We start from the raw sequence: 18,817 nt of genomic DNA, 5'->3' as shown, positions 1-18,817 counted from the left end.
GATTAAAGCATAATTCCTGGTCCCAGGAAACCAGGGCAACTCTTCACTTGGGCTCACTCAGCTAAGAGGCATGATCTTGTGCCCCTCTCTGTCCATTTGCTTGGAATACTTCCATGATGGCTGCAAGTTGAACAAGATATGTTAAAACAAGTTAATGATATAGCCAGAACTCTTTGACTTGATGTCTCTCACGAAGGCATGTGGGGTTGGGGTCGCAAGGAGGAGGCAAAGGGAGGGGAAGGGAAAGGCCTCACAATACTGGGATACAAAAGCAAGGTAAAGACAAAAGGAAAGCAGATGGTATAATCCAGCAATCTTGGCCAACATTCCTGATGAAATCAAAGGAAAGACAACAAATTAGGAAATAGGATAAATGTAAAATTAAATGTAAAATTTAAATTTATATTTAATTAAGCTTAAATCAATTAAATGTAAAATTTATTGCAAGTTGAGAAAAAAACAGAGAAAACTAAAATTCTGGTAGCACAGCCCCATCACTGCATCAATAAAACACTCAAAGTTGGAAAGATTCAAAAGCTGAGGGTCTCTTGGCAAGAACTTTGTCAGAGGGGTGGGTCCTTACTAGAACCCTTTAGGTCAGGCTGTGAAGCATCAATAGAAATTTCATGGAGCAACTGTTGTTTGCACTGAACCCAAGGTGGAGAGGAAGACAGAACTGCCCCTAGGAGGCAGGCTTCAAAAATCTAAGAAACCCCTTTTTATAAGAGGAAGCAACAGAAAAATCCCTGCTACAAGAAAGACTCAAGGTTGTTGAGTGCTAGGAACCCAAAGCTCAAAAAAGTATTTGAAACTAAGAAGCTTTAAATATGCATATCAGTGGTAATTGTTCAATTAAATTCAATAATTTAACTAGAAAAAAATTTAAATGTTCTAATTTAAATATGTGTGCACCATTCTTAAATTTAAGTAGGGTTGCTTTCACAATATTTTGACTTTGAAGGATCTTAATCTCATTATGAAAAACACAGTTGACAAAAAAAAAAGAAAGAAAAAGCAGAAAGAAGGTAAAGAAACAGTGATTGTGTGAAACACCCCTTCTCAAAGTGCACATGACTCCCTCAAGGGATCTCGTCAAAATGCACATCCTGATTCATCAGGTCTGAGCATGGGACCTGCGATTCTGTACTTCTAACAAGCTCTCAGGTGATACTGGAGCTGCTGGTCCTGCTCTGATGACAGAACAAGGGACTCTCAGGCCTAGGATCCTGCACTGACACAAAGAAGTCTGCTACCATTGCAGGGAGCTCTCTCCTACCCAAGCCACCTACAGAAGCAAGCAGACACTGAAAGCGATGAGGAGGAACAGGAACACAGGCAAAGCCCCAAGGCCTGCCAAGACGGAGGGTGGACCAGAAGAACAGGGAAGCCCCCAACGTGGCCACAGCGTTGGCCTGAGTGTGGAGGGTCCGCTGAAAGCTGAGGACAGAGTCTAGATGGTGAGAAAAACTCTCTGGCACACCAGGCCACACACTAAGCATGAGGTAACTTCAGTTCACGACTGGAAACCTTTGCAGTCTAGTGGGCAAGAGAAAGTGACAATAATCAGAGAAGTCCTGCTGCGGCTGCTGAGTCGCTTCAGTCGTGCCCGACTCTGTACAACCCCACAGACGGCAGCCCGCCAGGCTCCCCGTCCCTGGGAGTCTCCAGGCAAGAACACTGGAGTGGGTTGCCATTTCCTTCTCCAGTGCATGAAAGTGAAAGGTGAAAGGGAAGTCGCTCAGTCATGTCCGACTCTTCATGATCCCATGGACTGCAGCCCACCAGGCTCCTCTGCCCATGGGATTTTCCAGGCAAGAGTACTGGAGTGGGTTGCCATTTTCTTCTCCACAGAGGAGTCCAACCCCACCCAAACTCCCAACAGCTAATCTTATCAACTGCCAACAAAGGACTAAACCACTGTTACATTAACCATCTTGCAAAAGAAGTGCGCCCATTTCTGGGTGGCAATATTATCAATTTTATTACCTACTGCTCTTCTACAAACAACATCCAATCAAAATTAAGAAGACATTCAAAAGACCAAGGTAAAGCAACTGTTTGTTAAAATAAAGCCACCAATGGAACTAGACAGAGAGATGACCCAGATAGTAGAATAATCAGAGACTTTAAAATAGCTATGATTGGGGCTTCTCTGGGGATCCGGTGGTTAAGACTCTGAGCTTCCACTGCAGGGGGCAAAGGTTTGATCCCTGGTCAGGGAACTAAGATTCTGCATGCCAGGGCCAAAAAATAGAAAATAAAATAAAAATGTCTTCTCCAAAGAAGATACACAGATGGCCAGTAAACACATGAAAAGATCTCAGCATCCCTCATTACTAGAGAAATGCAACTCAAAACTACACTGAGGTATCACCTCACACGGTGTGAATGGCCATCATCAAAAAATCTACAAACAATAAATGCTGGAGAAGATATGGAGAAATTTGCATTCCCCTCCTTGCACTGTTGGTGGGGATGCAAATTGAGACAGTCACTATGGAGAACAGTATGGAGATTCCTTAAAACCTAGGAATAAAACTACCATATGACCCAACAATCCCACTACTAGGCATATGCCCTGAGGAAACCATGATGAAAAAGACACATGTACCCCAATGTTCATCACTGCACTGTTTACAATAGCCAGGACATGGAAGCCTGGCATGCTGCAGCCCATGGGGTTCCAAAGAGTGGGACACGACTGAGCGACTGAACTGAACTGAGGACATGGAAGCTACCTAGATGTCCATCAACAGATGAATGGAAAAGGAAGTTGTGGTACCTATTCTCAATGGAATATTACTCAGCCATACGAAGGTACATAAACACAGTGGAATATTACTCTGCCATTTGACTCAGTTCTAATAAAGTGGATGAACCTCGAGCCTACTATACAGAGTGAAGGAAGTCAGAAAGAGAAAAATAAATATCATATATTAATGCATATACATGAAATCTAGATGGTAGTGATGAACCTATCTGTAGGCAAGCAATGGAGACACAGACCTAGAGAACAGACTTATGGACACGATGTGGGAAGGAGAGGGTGGGATGAATTCAAAGAGTAGCACTGAAACATAAACATTATCATGTGTAAAATTGGACAGCTGGTGGAAATTTGCTGTATGACACAGAGAACTCAAATCCAGTGCTCTGTACAACCTAGAGTGGTGGGATGGGGTGGGAGGTGGGAGGGAGGTTCAAGAGGGAGGGGACATACATATATCTATGGCTGATTCGTGTTGATATATGGCAGAAACCAACACAACGTGCTGTGCTAAGTCGCTTCAGTCGTATCCAGCTGTTTGTGACCCTATGGACTATAGCCAGGCTCCTCTGGCCATGGGATTCTCCAAGCAAGAATACTGGAGTAGGTTGCTATTTCCTCCTCCAGGGGATTTTCCCAGCCCAGGGATCGAACCTGCATCTCTTACATCTCTTGCATTGGCTGAGGTTCTTCACCACTAGTGCCACCTGGGGATTGTAAAGCAATTATCCTTCAATTAAAAATAAACTAAAAGCTTTTTAAAAAGCTATAAAATTTCTAAGGGGAAAAAAAAAAAGAACATCTTTGTATTTGGGGTTTTAGCAAGGATTCCTTAGGACACACAACTGCTATCCAGCAAAGAAAAAAATGGATAAACTGAACTTCATGAAAATTAAAAATTTCTGCTCTTTGAATGATGCAATCCACAAGCTGGGAAAGGGTATTTGAAAAGCATGCATTTGATAAAGGATTTGTATCTGGAATAATATTTTATTGTAGCTCAAAAATGAAAAGATAGATGACTTTATTTTTAAAATGGGTGACTGATTTGAACAGATACTCCACCAAAGAAGACAGGCAGATGGCAAAGAAGCACATAGAATGTTCAACATCGTTAATGATTAGGGAAACAAGAACCAGAGTTATGAGATACAACTACATACCAACTCATATTGCCCACATTACGGAGACTGACTATACCAAGTTCTGGAGAGCTCGTGTGTGTACTAAGTCACTCAGTCGTGTGTGACTGTTTGCAACTCTACGGACTGTAGCCCACCAGGCTCCTCTGTCCATGGGATTCTCCAGGCAAGAATACTGAAGTGGGTTGCCATGTACTCCTCCGGAGAATCTTCCCAGCCCAGGGATCGAACCCAGGTCTCTTATATCTCCTGCATAATTCTTTATCCCTAGCGCCATCTGGAGAAAGACCATGGGGCAACTAAAATATCATGTATTGCTGAATGGAATGCAAAATGGCACAATCACTTTGGGAACAGCGAGAGGGATTTTTCTGTATAATGTTAAATTAATGTTAAATATATACTTGCTACATAGTATATGACTCAATAAACCTACTCCTAGTAATTTACCCAAGAGAAATTAAAACATATATCCATACAAAGACTTACAAAGTGAGCAATTATAATAACTTTATTCATAAGAGCCAAAAACTATAAATAATCTACATGTTCATCAGCTGGTGAATGGATAAACAAATTGTGTTCCATCTACACAATTGGAATTCTACTCTAAAAAAAAAAGAACAAACAACTGGTACTGCAACACAGGGATGAATTTTTGAGATTCTTTGAGATTTTTAAAAAAGAAATCTGAAACAAAAGTCTACATACTCTATGCCTTCATTTATATATCCTAAAAAAAAGAAAAATCTAGGGACAGAAATCAGATGAGTGATTGTTACTACAAAGGAGCATTCTCTCAGAGATTGGGTATGTTCTGCATCTTGATTGTGGTGGTGGTTATAGAACTGTTCAAACTTATCAAACCATCAATTTCAAGAGAATGAATTTTACCGTGTAAATAACAAACAAATAAATAAACAGAGCTGTAACCAAAGGATGGCTCCTGATCAAGTGCACGTCCACACGGAAAAAATTCATCTTGACCCTCTACCTCCCATCATACACAATCAAACCAATCCAGATGTATCGTGGCTCAAATGTAAAAGGAAAATAATATAACTTTCAGATGAAAATGTACAACTTCTTTGTGATCTTAGAATAAGGCCAAGATTTCTTAAATAAGTACAATAGTACCAACCACAAAAGGGAAAAAATGGATAATTTACACTATTTTAAAGGAATTTCTGTCCACAAAAAGAGTGAAAAGGTAAACCACAGGAAACAAAAGTAGATATTTACAATATATATATTCTAACAAGACTTCAAATCCAGAACACATATTATTAAAAATATCTGTAATTCAATAAGACAATTCAACAAAGCAACCCAATTTTTTTTTCCAGAAGACCTGAATAAGCACTTCCCTCTTTTTTTTTTTTTATAGACTAGAAAGGGCTTTTGACAAAACAAGATATTCAAATAGTCAATTAACATATGAAAAAGTACCTAACTTCATTAGCCTACAAGCAAATACAGAACTACAATGACACTGTAATACTTCACATCCACTAGTACAGACTAAATAATCAAATAAAACAGAAAATACCTTGTGCTGAAAAGGATACAGAGCAATCAGAACTCTCATATACTCCTGCTTAGCGTGTTAATTTTAAATCAATACAACCATTTTGAAAAACTGATATTATCTGCTAAAACTGAATGTATACTTTCCCCCCTGATCCAGAGATTCCCTTGCTGCATATATACCCAACAGAGAATGAATATATAACCAAAAACAAAATTTGTCAAAACTGACTCAAGAAGAAATCAGAAAATGTAAATAAATCAGAAATTAAGTGAGCAGGTAAAAATTCTCCTTTCAAAGAAAACAACAGGACTCAAATGTTTTACTCCTTTATCATCAAACATTCAAGCAGCAAGTAATTCCAATATTTTGAAAACCATTCCTGGCAAGGAAAATACCAGAAAGGAAAACTGTATCCAATCTCAGGACTAAAACTAAATCTTAGCTAAAGATAGAAAAGATAATGCATCATGACCAAGTTGGTTTTATCTTAGCAATGCAAGGTATTTAATATTAGAAAATCAATTAATAGAAATTACCATGAACAGATAAAGAATAAAAATCATTTTAACAGCTTAGTAGATTAGAAAAGCATTCAATAAAATTCAATACCTGAAATAATTAATTTGCTTTTAGCAAATGAGGAATAGGGAAAAAACTTCTTAATCTCATAGAGACTATTATTAAAGTAACTTCATCAAATGATTTAACAGTTTGCCTACTGTTGGATATTTCAGTTCTCTCCTCTTGTTTTGCTTTATCTGGCAAGTAGTTTATGGTGTGATGAACACCTCTGCGCATGTTGATCTAACTTCCCTGTGCAAGCTGTCTAACTTCTCTATGTTTCAATTTCCTCCTGTATAACATGGAAATAAACCTAACTTAAGGGTTGTTGCAGGGATTAAATAACATGTTGGATTTTGGTCTCAGGAAATCTTAGGAGAAAGTCATGGTTTATAAATCTGAAGAAATTTGTTCTGCATTTACCTGGTAGAGGATCTCTCAAAGCACACTGCAAGCTCAAGTCAGAAGAAGTCACTCTGTCAAAAAGAAAGAAACTTATTGTTATAGGTTATCAGCAACTATGGATGTAATATCTGAGGAAAGCTGTCAGTGATGGGGACTATTGTTTGGTACAGGATTCTCTTGCATCATTTGGTATCTTCTCTCCCTCCCAGCTACCACATCTCTTGTTCAGTGAAGATGACTACTACCACATTCCTTTCATCTGCCCTTGATCTACAGCATTCCATTTTTGCACGGCAGCCGGAGCGAAGTTCTAAAACTTGAGCGTGACACACCACACCCCTCCTGAAACCCCTCCCATAAGCTCCTCTTATCCATGGGATGAAGGCCAAGTTCCCTGGCATGACTTGTAAGGCCCTTGGTCGTCTGAGGCCTGCCTGCTTCTCTAGCCTGTCTCTCATCTCCGTACCACTGTCTGGGCCCCACTGCACTGGACTTGCTTCCGTCTCTCCTAGACAGGTCCCAGCTTTCACACGTGGTTCCCTCTGCCAGGACTACCCTCCCCTTCCCCAACTCACCTCCACCTGGCTAACTCCTACTCATCTTTCCATTCTCCGCTGAAGCGTCACTTCCTCACTCAGGCCATCTACTCCCCTTGACCATGTTTTAAGCTCCTTTGTTTATACTTCCAAAGAAAGCTGCAAGTCTTCTCTATGATATCATACACGCAACTACCTATCCAATATATCTGGTCTTCCCTGTGAGCCCAGTGATCATATCTGCTTTGTTCACGGCTTGTACCCTCATGCCAATCCCAGTGCTGGTCTCACAGTAGACATTTAATAAATATTTATTGAGTCAAAGGATTACTAAACTCATTCCTCAGTTCTTAGCTTTCCAACTCATCTTTTGATTCATAATGATAACTTAATCAACTTCCTACTTCATTACCATATTTCATTGATTAAGATTCACTGGTTGAGAGAGATAACACTATTTTATGTAACATTAGGAAAGAAAAAAAATGGTTGCAAATTAAACTGTGATACAATAGTAAGATTAAGAATTCTTATCTTGTATTTACTGAAAAGGCTCTATTAGGCTTACTAAGAGGGTAAGTGGGTTTTATTATACTCATAAAAAAGGAAAATATAAAAATATTAGTGAAATAAATTGGTTGGGTGCTCCAATTTAATTTGATTTAGACACCACATTCAAAACCCACACTTCTGAATCACTTTTGTCACAGGGTCCAATAACTGTGTTTTTCCACACAATATTGTCCTCTGTGCCACCAAGAAACTCAGTGATGTAGTGTGTCTTAAAAGAGTACTGCATTTGGGATTTCCTTTTAGGTTTTTGATGCCTTTCCACAGTGTTGATGCTGCCAAGAAAATCTTACTAACAGGTGCCAGCAGAAGACTTCACTAAGCACCTAGGACCACATCCCTCTCTCTGGTGATCACAGAATGGACCATGGACTGAAACAATGAGCGGTTTCTTGTGCCCCCAGATCTACCAAGTTCACGTGCACACGGGAGACAGCTGCAGCGCAGCCATTGCCTGTCCAGCTGCAACAAAGGATGCTTTCAGTCTCAGACACAGCCGGGTATCAGAGCATTAAAATGTGAGGAAAATAAAGCATGTCTTAGAAGCAATGAAATATGGGAGGGCAAAAAAGACTCTTCAAGAGAACCTGGGAAAGTTACTAAAAGGAAGAATGTGAATTCATTCTTTCCCTCTCCTTCCCTCTCTCCTTCCCTCTCTCCCTCTCTCTCTCTCACACACACACATACACACACACTCTCACTCATGGTCAGAGGCATGACCAGCAGCTCTGATTCCTCGCCTGCTGGGGCTGGGAGGGTGCAGGAGGCATGAGCTGAGGAGCGTGGGCAGAGCCCACCCTCATCCCCAGCCCCGCCCTGCAGCAGGTGCTTCCCTGCTGGAGGAAAGAGGCATTTCCTTCCTTTCTGCCAACCCGGCCGCACCCCCATGGACAGTGTCCTCCCAGAGGGACTCCATTCTCTAACTACTTTTTAACCTATTCAAATACCTTTTGTGCTTATCTTTTCTGGTTAAAAAAAATAACACCATGAAATTGACCTTCTTAAAATTTTAACTGTGTAATACAGTCTGGTTAATCACTGGCACGATGCTGTAGAGCAGATCTCTAGAGCTCATTCATCTTGCATAACTGAAACTTCACACCCCCTGAAAAGCAGCTCCCCTTTTCCTTCTCCCCCAGCCCCTGGTTCCCACCACTCTGCCTTCTGTTTCTATGAGTTTGAACGTTTTCATGGCTTGAGTAAGTAGAATCATGCAGTACTGGCTGATTTCACTTGGCATAACATCATCCAGGATCATCCATGTATTGCATCTGACAGGATCACCTTTTTTTGAAGGCTGAATAATATCCCATTATGTGTATACACCACATGCGTGCGTGCATGCTCGGTTGCTTCAGTTGTGTGTGCCTCCTGCGATCTTATGTACTGTAACTCGCCAGGCCCCTCTGTCCATGGGATTCTTCAGGCATGAATACAGGAGTGGGTCACCATGCCCTCCTCCAGGGGATCTTCCCGACCCGGGGATCAAACGAATATCTGCCTATGTCTCCTGCATTGCAGGCTAACTCTTTCCCCACTGAGCCACCTGGGAAGCCCCATATACCACATAAAATAACACTTATAAGGACATAGCTTTTAAATAAATGGAAGTTTCTTAGAAACGTGTTATCACATTAGAGCAGAGCAGACTCCAGTGTCAGAGGTTTTCTCATTCTCAGCCCAGCATTCCAGGGCCTCAGGATCTCAGCTTGTGAATACTTGATCATGGCTGAGAAAAGGATGAAGAAAGGGACACCATTTGAAAAGCCTCTCTGTGCCTCAGTTTCCTCATCTGTAAATGGTCACAGGATTAAACAATATAGCCGTTCACGGTCCTAGCAAGAAAGAGATCACATACTCAAATGGGAGCTTTTATGAAGGGGATTATTTACAAGATGTAGACAAGATTAAAGAAACCACCAAGGGATGGTAAAGCAAGACCTCTTACTGGCCAAATACATGATTGATGTGGTGCATGGACACTAGCCTCCCAGGACCCAGAACAGCATGGAGAGGAGGGGAGAAGGGATTTGGAAGAACAGAGCATGTCCATCTCGGATCATCTCTGAGTTGCCACAGAGCTGCAGTATCCTATGGCCTTTTTCTTACAGAATTAAGTTTGCCATAGCAAGAAAAAGTCTATTTACTCTAAAGATTGGAGAGAAATCCACCAGGATGCATTTTCTCACCATTCTCTTAGCTCAGAGAGCAGCACTCATTTGCTGCTTTTGGAAAGAGCTCAGGTTGAGAAGATCACACTCAATGGGCTCTGTTTCTCTTTCACCAAGCTCTTACAAACGTAGTCGAATCGTGTTTTGAGCTAGTAATTGTTCTTTCTCCCTCCTTGTCTTATCCCTTGAGATCCTTCCCTCTTTCCAGAAGGAGGTTCCCGCAATGTCCACTGCCTCACAGAAGAGACATTCCAGCAGGAGCAAAATAAAGGCTCTTGGCTTTCTAAACCCAAGCGCCTGGCATCTCAGAGCACCCACAACACGAACGATCCAGAGCAACGCTGACCACCTGCTCCTACCCACCAGCCCACACCCAGGCCTGAAAGTCTGGAGAGAGAGCTGGGACTGAGTAGACATTGGTGAGCCTGAGGAAAGGGCCCCTGAGTCTTTCCCCCACAATGCTGAGGCTGTAGATGGTCAGAACCACACAAGCTCTTTTCCCCTCCTCACTCACAACTCATCTTCAAACCTCCCTTCTCCCCTCCCTTGGCTGCGCTGAGCTCCAAGAACCGCCCATCTGCCCAGCAACAGCAGCCAAGTCCCAGGGGTGCTCAGGACTCCCAGGGGTGCTCAGCCCCCGGATGGCACTCTGAGATTTTTAATTTTAAGAATCAAGGATCCCTCTGAAGGCTTGATAAAACAGTTGCTTTTAAGGAAGTTCCCAGGATCACTCAGCCTAAAGATCCAGGCCACGGGCTGGGTAGCATACTGTAGCATCCATCCCTTCCAGAGTTTAGAGACACTGCCGTGGCCCCAAATGTACGAGCTTTGGCTGCGACTGTTGCACAGATGTCCAGCTGGGCAGCCGTGGCCATTAGAGAGACGTCATGCAGTGTGGTGAAAGCTCTCTCAGAATACAGGGGAGTCACACCGCCTTGAAACAAACATCCATTTGGAGAAAAACAAAAATAAGCTTTCTGAGTAAACATGTTTTTTCTTCTTTCAAAGGAGTTAAGACTATTTCCCAGAGGCTTTATAAAGTGAAGAAAGACTTGAAGTTCTGGCAAATAACAAACTAAAAGCAATAGAGAGGCTGCCCTCCTGCCCATTCTGAACGAGGAGGGGAGCTGAGCAGAGGGTTCAGTGCTCAGTTGCTAAGTCATGTCCGATTCTCTGCAACCCTATGGGTTGTAGCCTGCCTGGCTCCTCTGTCCATGGGATTCTCCAGGCAAGAATACTGGAGTGGGTTGCCATTTCCTTCTCCAGGGGATCTTCCCGACCCAGGGATCAAACCCACACCTCCTGCGTCTCCTGCATTGCAGGCAGATTCTTTACCGCTGAGCCCCTGGGGAAGCCCAATGAACTGATGGCTGCGGCCAAATTGCTTAACCTCCCTGCATCTCGTTTTTCTCATCTGTAAAAATGCCAGGGGTTTGTGCTCAGTCACTCAATCGTGTCTGACTCTTAGCGACCCCATGAACTACAGCCCTCCAGACTCCTCTATTCATGGGATTTTCCAGGCAAGAATACTGGAGTGGGTTCCCATGAAGATAATTATCGAGGCCCCTTCCATCTCGTACAGTATATGACTTTCAAACTAGGAAAGGAACTTTCCAGCTCAGGGTCCAAGGTCCATTGACAAATGAAGCAAAGAAGGAAGAATTGTCATCATCAGCCAACTGGGCTCTAGCCTGACAAATAACAGAAAAGAAGTGCTCTGCGGATTCTGTCATCCCAGCCCGCATGCATGCGGGCTACAACTCATCTCGGATGATACTGCACAAACGGGCTATTCCATGCATCTCAAGAATGCTCCAGCCATATTAGGAATTCTCCTAAGTGGCTTCTCTGAAACATGGCACAGTGTTGCTCCTGACACGGACATTTCAGTCAGCCCCGAACTCGACTCTAGACGAAAATATTACAACTGGATGACTGTCAAGTGCTCAGTCTAATCACTGCTATTCTTTTCCCAGAGTCCTTAAAAATAAGAGTACCAGATGTTATGCTTGTATATTTAATGGGAAACTGAACGGGGAAAAGCACAAAATGCAGCAAGCCTGGCTGTAATATTTAACTGTTTTTGAAAACCCACCATCTAAACATACCCAAGTAACATATTTTCAGAACTGTGACAAAGTCAAATGTCTTTCAAACACACACACACACACACACACACACACACACACACACACACACAAAGCCTGTCATGAGTAATTCAAAATAAAGCAATCTGTCAGTTGTAAAATTCAAGAAGCCTTTCCTAAGTAGTTTGAATGCGTCCAACTCTCTCAATAGATACCATATTAACATATGAAAACTATTCCGAGAATTCCATCAACTTTAGAAAATATTAACTAAACAGTTACTTAGTTAACATCAGGCTGGATCTCCTACAGGTACTTAGTGCTTATCAGAGTGTGTGCTAAGTCGCTCAGTCATGTCCGACTCTTTGTGACCCTATGGACTATTGCCCGCCAGGATCCTCTGTCCATGGGATTCTCCAGGCAGGAATACTGGAGTGGACTGCCATGCTCTTCTCCAGGGGATCAGGGACTGAACCTGAGCCTCTTACATCGCCTGCATTGGCAGGCACGTTCTTTACCACTAGCACCACCTGCGAAGCCCCAGCACTTATCAGGAACAGACCTAACTCGTCACGTGTTACCCAAACCAGTCCCCCTCCTGCTATCCTGCTATCCCTTCTTATTAATCACACAAACGAGGAACCTGAACATGGTCCGCTTTCTCTTCTCCTCAATAACCAGATTCCATAGATTGTGCTTACAGAGTGTCTTTGTCTTACTCTGTCTCTTTACTGCCGCTATCTCAGATCAAACCTTCATCCTGCATCTGCTGAACAACTGCAAGGCTTTCCAGCTTTTGATGTCTTCAGTGAATTCATTCATCCCAGAGATTTTCTTTCTCAAACACACAATTGATATGTCACTCCCTCACTCATACCACTCTTCAGTGCCTCCCTGTTACTTAGAGGAAGGACTCAGTATTCAAGGTGGTGTCTGGCTTCACACTCCACACTCCAGCCTTGTCAAACTCTGTGCAGTTCTCCGCTGATTGGTTTCCATTGTGATACTCAGGTCTCCACGTCCTAACTGATCAACACCTTCCCATCTCACCTTCTACAAGGGCCCATCTAACAACTCTACTTCTTTCAAGATGAAAATTCCTTGACCCCACCTGGCACTACCCTCTTCCTCCACTGCTGAGCTCCAGCCAGATCCCTGTAGGGTCTGTTGCCCTCCACTGGGTCTCAAGTTCAAGATGATTTCCTCAGAGAGATCTTCCTTGACCCCCAAAAGAAAATTTTATCCCTCTCTGATGTACTTTGTAACCTGCTATTCCTTGCCCTTTTTGCATTTATCACAACCGACAGCTGTATGCTTATTTTTGTGGTAGGTTAGTTCAAAGTTCACCATCCTCAGTGGACACTTACCTCTGTGAATTAGGAATAGTTTAGATCCAAAGTTAATCCCCAGAGGCCTAGCACTCAATAAAAATTTTAAGCCAATGCATGGTATCTCTGGCCTCATTGCTTCTATGAATAATTTTCCACTCATTACCACCAAGCAATTAAGGATCACTTCCTCTCTTGCAGCTCAGACAGGTCCCTGAAAACACTTAAGTCAGAGCATCCATGATGCCTCATACTCTTCCACATCGTTCTTCTACTGCAAGCTCCTCGTATTGTTCCTTGCAAAAGCCGTGTCATGTCTTTGAGGCAATTCTTCTTTAAGGCAGAATAAAGAGAGTACACAGGGGGACATATGTTTTCAGATATTAATTGTGAAGGTGCCACAAGAATGGCAGCAAGATAATTTGGTACTTCAATTGGCATTTAATTGCTTTTTTTTTTTTTTTTGCAGCACCAAATAACAAACATGAACTTACTATGCTTTTCCTTTATGCTCAATTCTAACCAAATATTGTATTGCTCTTAGGTACCAGGTATCCCACTCAGTGTCACTGATCTATCCCCAGCATCTAGCATAGTGCTTGCATGCTGTAGGTACTAATAAATGATGAAAAATGAACAAAAAACAAATAACAGAAAGAAAAATGAACAATTCTTATCTTGAAAGAATTTACTACTTAAAGAAATAAGCAGCAGAGAGTCGGACACGACTAAGCGACTTCCCTTTCACTTTTCACTTGCATGCATTGGAGAAGGAAATGGCAACCCACTCCAGTATTCTTGCCTGAAGAATACCAGGGATGGGGGAGCCTGGTAGGCTGCCGTCTATGGGGTCGCACAGAGTCGGACACGCCTGAAGTGACTTAGCAGCAGCAGCAGCAGCAACAGCATGTCCAAATTTTAAACTCATTATAGACAGCTCATGAAACTGCAGCTTTTATAAGAGTTTCATATGGTTTAATCTAATACTTATGCAGAGTACTGTACGTGCATTCATTTTTCCATTTTTCCATGTTTATTTTTAACTCATCCATTTGGACAAGATAAATTGTGGTGCAAACAGCAGGTGTATATAATCAGGTTAACCATATATTTTGGTTTGCCTGACACCAACCTGATTTAAGCACATGGCCTGAAATAAATATTTTCATTATCAATAATTATTTCATATTCACTATAAATGTTTCACTCTCAAACGTGTCCCAATTTGGATGACGAAACTCTGCAGTCTGCTAAAATCCTCTTAAGACATTCTAAGGCTTATGACCACAGCCATAATAAAGCTTTCTCTCTCTCTGGGTGTTAATGCTTTCTCCTTTGAAGAGCAAAGATTGTGTATGAGCAGAATAAATACTGACTTCCCCTGAAGCCTCATTCTGAGGGGATGTCAGATTCAAGGAAAACAGAGTCCAAAAGTAACTAATAAACATAATCTTTCCTGGTTCTGGAAAAATACTAAAAAGAATCTAATACATAGCTCACAGCAATATTTCTTCCAATTTCCTTCCGCTCCTCTCCAAGGCCCCACACTTCAGAGCTACAGGGTGGGTGTGGGCCACAGGAGCGGAGCTTGGGCCTTTCTAAAGCCTCAGGACCAAACTCCCGCCTCTCACTCACTCCAGCCCATTAACCGATCTTTAGAGTCTTCATCAGGGAATTCTAAAAAGCAGAGAGCAGATCTGGCAACTCTCTTTAGAAGAGAGAGGAGGAGGAAGAATCTGAGGAAAGGCAAAATTCTTTCAAGGGTGAGGGGGGGAAGGATTTCAAACACTGTATGTCAAAAATAAGTTACACACAGACCAAAAACAAGCACAGAGACTACACAAGATTAAGAGAGATGAAAGAGACATAATGGGTCAAATGGATTCAAGGTCCAAAACTTGTTTGAAGACATTTGAGTATGGACTGTATATTAGATGACTTTGTAGAATTACTGTTAATTGTCTTGGGTGTAATAATGACATTGTGGTTAGTTAGAAGAATGTCCGTATCCTTAAAAGAAACATGTGGAAGTATTTAGGAGTGAAGTACCATGATGTACTCAAACTATATACAAATGATGCAAAAAGAGAATGTGGACATTTATACATACATCGTACTTAAACACAAACTTAATCCGACGTGTATAAATATGAACTAAGCGAGAGAGGAAAAGGTCATGTAGCAAAATGAAGGGACTATCACTATGTACAATTCTGTTGACTTCTCTGTAGGCTAATTTTAAAAATGAAAAGAAATGGAAAATAAATAAATAATAAGTAAATAAACAAAGTCCTTTTCACATGCATATTCAATATTCCACACAATATCCGAGTATTCTTTGAAGCTCCAACTGCAATGATCCAAGGAGGAAACAATGCCCACAGCTTTTCATGTTGGGAGAGACTGTTTATTAAATCCTCAGGGAATCTAACTTTCTGATGGGAAAGTAATAGCTCCAGGCAGTGCCATGAGGAGGACTAGCTCTGGGAGGAGTCAAAACTGATCTCTAGCATTTCCTGATGGCCTCTGCAATGTGGGCCCTGCCCCAACACAAGGCAGTCTCCTTTCTGTGAACTTTGTTGCCCCTTTGCCCACCGTATGTGGGTTCCATCACCCCTCCTGATAAATGAGCAGTTCAAGAATGAGTATGAGGCAGCCCCAATCCCCCAGTGACTTATTCCATGGGTGACTACTTAATTCATCACTCAGATCAAGATACTCTGGAGAAGGCATGTACATCCTAGGTCACTACAATCATGTCTGACTCTTTGCAACCCTATGGACTGACAGACTCCTCTGTCCATGGGATTCTCCAGACAAGAACACTGGAGTGGGTAGCCATTCCCTTCTCCAGGGGATCTTCCCAACCCAGGGATGGAACCCAAACCTCTTCCGTCTCCTGCACTGGCAGGCAGGTTCTTTACCACTAGCATCGCCTGGAAAGCCTAAGAAGAAGGCAACAGGGAGTTAACCAGACAGGGTACTGGAACAGCGCATACTCTGAGACTACCCAGGAAAACTGGAACTGTCTCAATAACATTTGGGTATATGTCCATCCTACTTATATCCCATAAGCACATGTATCAAACAAATATGTAAAGGATGCCAATAGCAATCTTTAACCATATATCAAAACAATATGAAGCAACTGCATAAACAAATTGCTTGGGAATTCAAAGGAGGAATGAAGTAATTCCTTTGGAGGGATCAGGAAGAGAATCCTGGGGAAAAAGGAATTTCAAGCTGGTGTTAAGATATTACAGTAAGATTTCTGCAGTTAGAGATGGGAGGCAAGGTCATTCCAAATGGAATTATGTGAGCAAAAGCCAAAGTAGGAAAGCATAGGGTATGCCAGGGAAATGGAAACCATCTAATACAGCTGATCTAAAGAGGTGCCCACAGAAAAGCCAAGGAGATAAGCCAGGGGAGGTAAACAGGAATCGTAGGAAAATTGCATGCTCTGTCCAACAGGCAATAGGGAGTCACTGAGTGTTCAGAGGGAGGATAGTAGTAAGACTGTGAATGACCTTGACTGTCAGGCTAAAAACTTAAGCCCAGGGAATCAGACAGACTTTTTCCAGAAGAGTCTTATACAATAAAAATACCCATAAGTATAAATCCATATTCTCTATCCTAAAAACATGAATGATATAAACCAAAAGTGGTAAAGAACCCACCTGCCAATGCAGGAGACATAAGAGACGTGGGCTTGATCCCTGGGTCAGGAAGATCCCCTGGAGTAGGAAATGGCAAGTCACTCTAGTATTCTTGCCTGGAGAATCCCATGGACAGAGGAGCCTGGTGGGCTACAGTCCATGGGGTCATACAGAGTCAGTCACAACTGAAGCGAAGGGACATTTTCCAGAAGAGTCTTACACAATAAAAATACCCATTTTTGTAAATCCATATTATCTAGCCTAAAAATATGAATGATATAAACCAAAAGAAAACTGTCACAGGTGTTGATGCCATAAGCTTCTCAAAACCACCTGTCCTCTCCCCTGTGGGAGGTTCTCTTTTGTATGCTGGGTCAAGTATCCCTTCTTCCATCAGATGTTTCCCCATCAACTTCTCACTTCTGTTGCCCGAAAACCACTGTCACAGAAATAGAACTGAGAGAATTAAAAAGTTCAGAATGTCCAAGCTTGAGAGGATGAAGACAGAAAACACAGCATTTGAACTAAAGGAAAAGCAAGTTACCCAGAGGCGAGGGATGTGATAAATTTCCACTGGGCATAGGAAATTACATTTTTAAGTCACAGCACATTTTGAAATCAAGTCTTCTACTGCACCCCAAGAAGCCTGAGGCAGTCTCACATTTAATAAGATTAATTTATCTTTCCCAAAGGTTAATTTACAGATATTTACTGGATTACATAGGGAATTTCAGGGGAAGAGCAGTAAAAGACAGTTTTTCAGCTGTTTTTAATACTATCGTAGGTACATTCGACTAGGCAAGAGCACATGCCTCATAGAAGAACAAGTCATTCTGGAGAAAAACTATTAATATCAAATCTTTCCGGAAAAGGTGGACAACACTGGCAAAGCAATCTCCTTTTCAGAGGAGAATGGCCCAACAGGAAGCCAGTGCTCCAGGCTCTCAATACAAAGCCAGGAATATTTGTAAACAGAAAGCACATATTCTCTTTCTATAGAGGGTGTGCCTGCTCTTCAAACATATTCCCTGGTCAGTTAAGGCCATAAATGAATGGAGAAAAGGCTGAGCTAGAGAAGTTGTTCTTGAGTTTTCAGTCCATGGAGTTTATATCTACAAAGGACATCCGGGAAAAATAAACAGGAGACAACTTTAAGAGGCTTCTATCAGGCTTTGAGGTTTCAAAAAGATAACTGCAATTAAATGGAACACATCAAATATGCTTAAGTCCACAAAGTCATATGCATACTATTGGAAGATGAAAGGGAATCAGATTCATGATTTTGATGCTTGGTAAATAAAAGAGTCAAATATTTATCTTGTCCCTCCTATGTGAATAGCACCACTGGGTAATCAAAAAGTAGATGAGGGGAAGCAATTCTTTATCAAAGTAGTCCATCTGATAAATGAAAAAAATAAGTCTAAAATAGAATATAACCATTTTGCCAGCCCCAATGAATAAAGGAATCCAAGCACTGAGCATCAGCAGGAGTTAACATCACAAAAAAGGACAAGACAGATATTACATGCTTCCTGATGGAAGAACACTCTTAGAATGTTGCCAAAGAAATTATATCTGAGTCTGATCAAGCCTCTAAATCCAGCTACCACATTACAGGGCTACAGAAAACAGAGGAACAGTGGAATGTGTCATGACCGTGAGAAACTCTACGGGTCAGCAGACTGGGTTCATCCACAGATAAACTATAAGGAAAAGAAAGAGATGGAGCAGGAACCTATAGATTAAAAGAAAGCTGTAGCTTTTTTTTTTTTTAATAAGCACACTCATTTTTTTAAAGCTGCTAAACTATAGGACCTAAGGATGCATATTTGGGTGATCACTGTTAAAGCATAGGTAATGGTTACTTGTGAAGGAAAGTAAGGGGTTGTGATTGATACAGGGTACATGGAAGGGACTTCTGGAGTGGGTTTTAATTTTTACTTGCTGAACTTTGGTTGTAGTTACAAATGCTTTTGCCTTATGGTAATTGACTAAGCAGGACTTCCCTCATAGCTCAGTTGGTAAAGAATCCACCTGCAATGCAAGAGAGTTCAATTCCTGGG

General features: G+C 41.8%; 1 protein-coding gene across 48 annotated transcripts in view; it reads right to left on the bottom strand.

Annotated features, from left to right (window-relative positions):
- Positions 1 to 18,817, bottom strand: part of NCALD (neurocalcin delta) — a 478,889-nt gene that overhangs the window by 325,018 nt on the left and 135,054 nt on the right. For all 48 annotated transcript variants that reach the window (XM_069600434.1, XM_069600472.1, XM_069600435.1 and 45 more), the window contains one exon: positions 6,425 to 6,477. The gene's annotated coding sequence lies outside the window, so the exon portion shown is untranslated. The remainder of the gene's footprint in view (positions 1 to 6,424; positions 6,478 to 18,817) is intronic.

This window comes from Ovis canadensis, chromosome 9 (assembly GCF_042477335.2).
Source record: "Ovis canadensis isolate MfBH-ARS-UI-01 breed Bighorn chromosome 9, ARS-UI_OviCan_v2, whole genome shotgun sequence".
Classification (NCBI taxonomy): domain Eukaryota; kingdom Metazoa; phylum Chordata; class Mammalia; order Artiodactyla; family Bovidae; genus Ovis; species Ovis canadensis.
The sequence above is the reverse complement of the archived record's forward strand: the minus strand, read 5'-3'. Positions and strand labels throughout refer to the sequence as shown.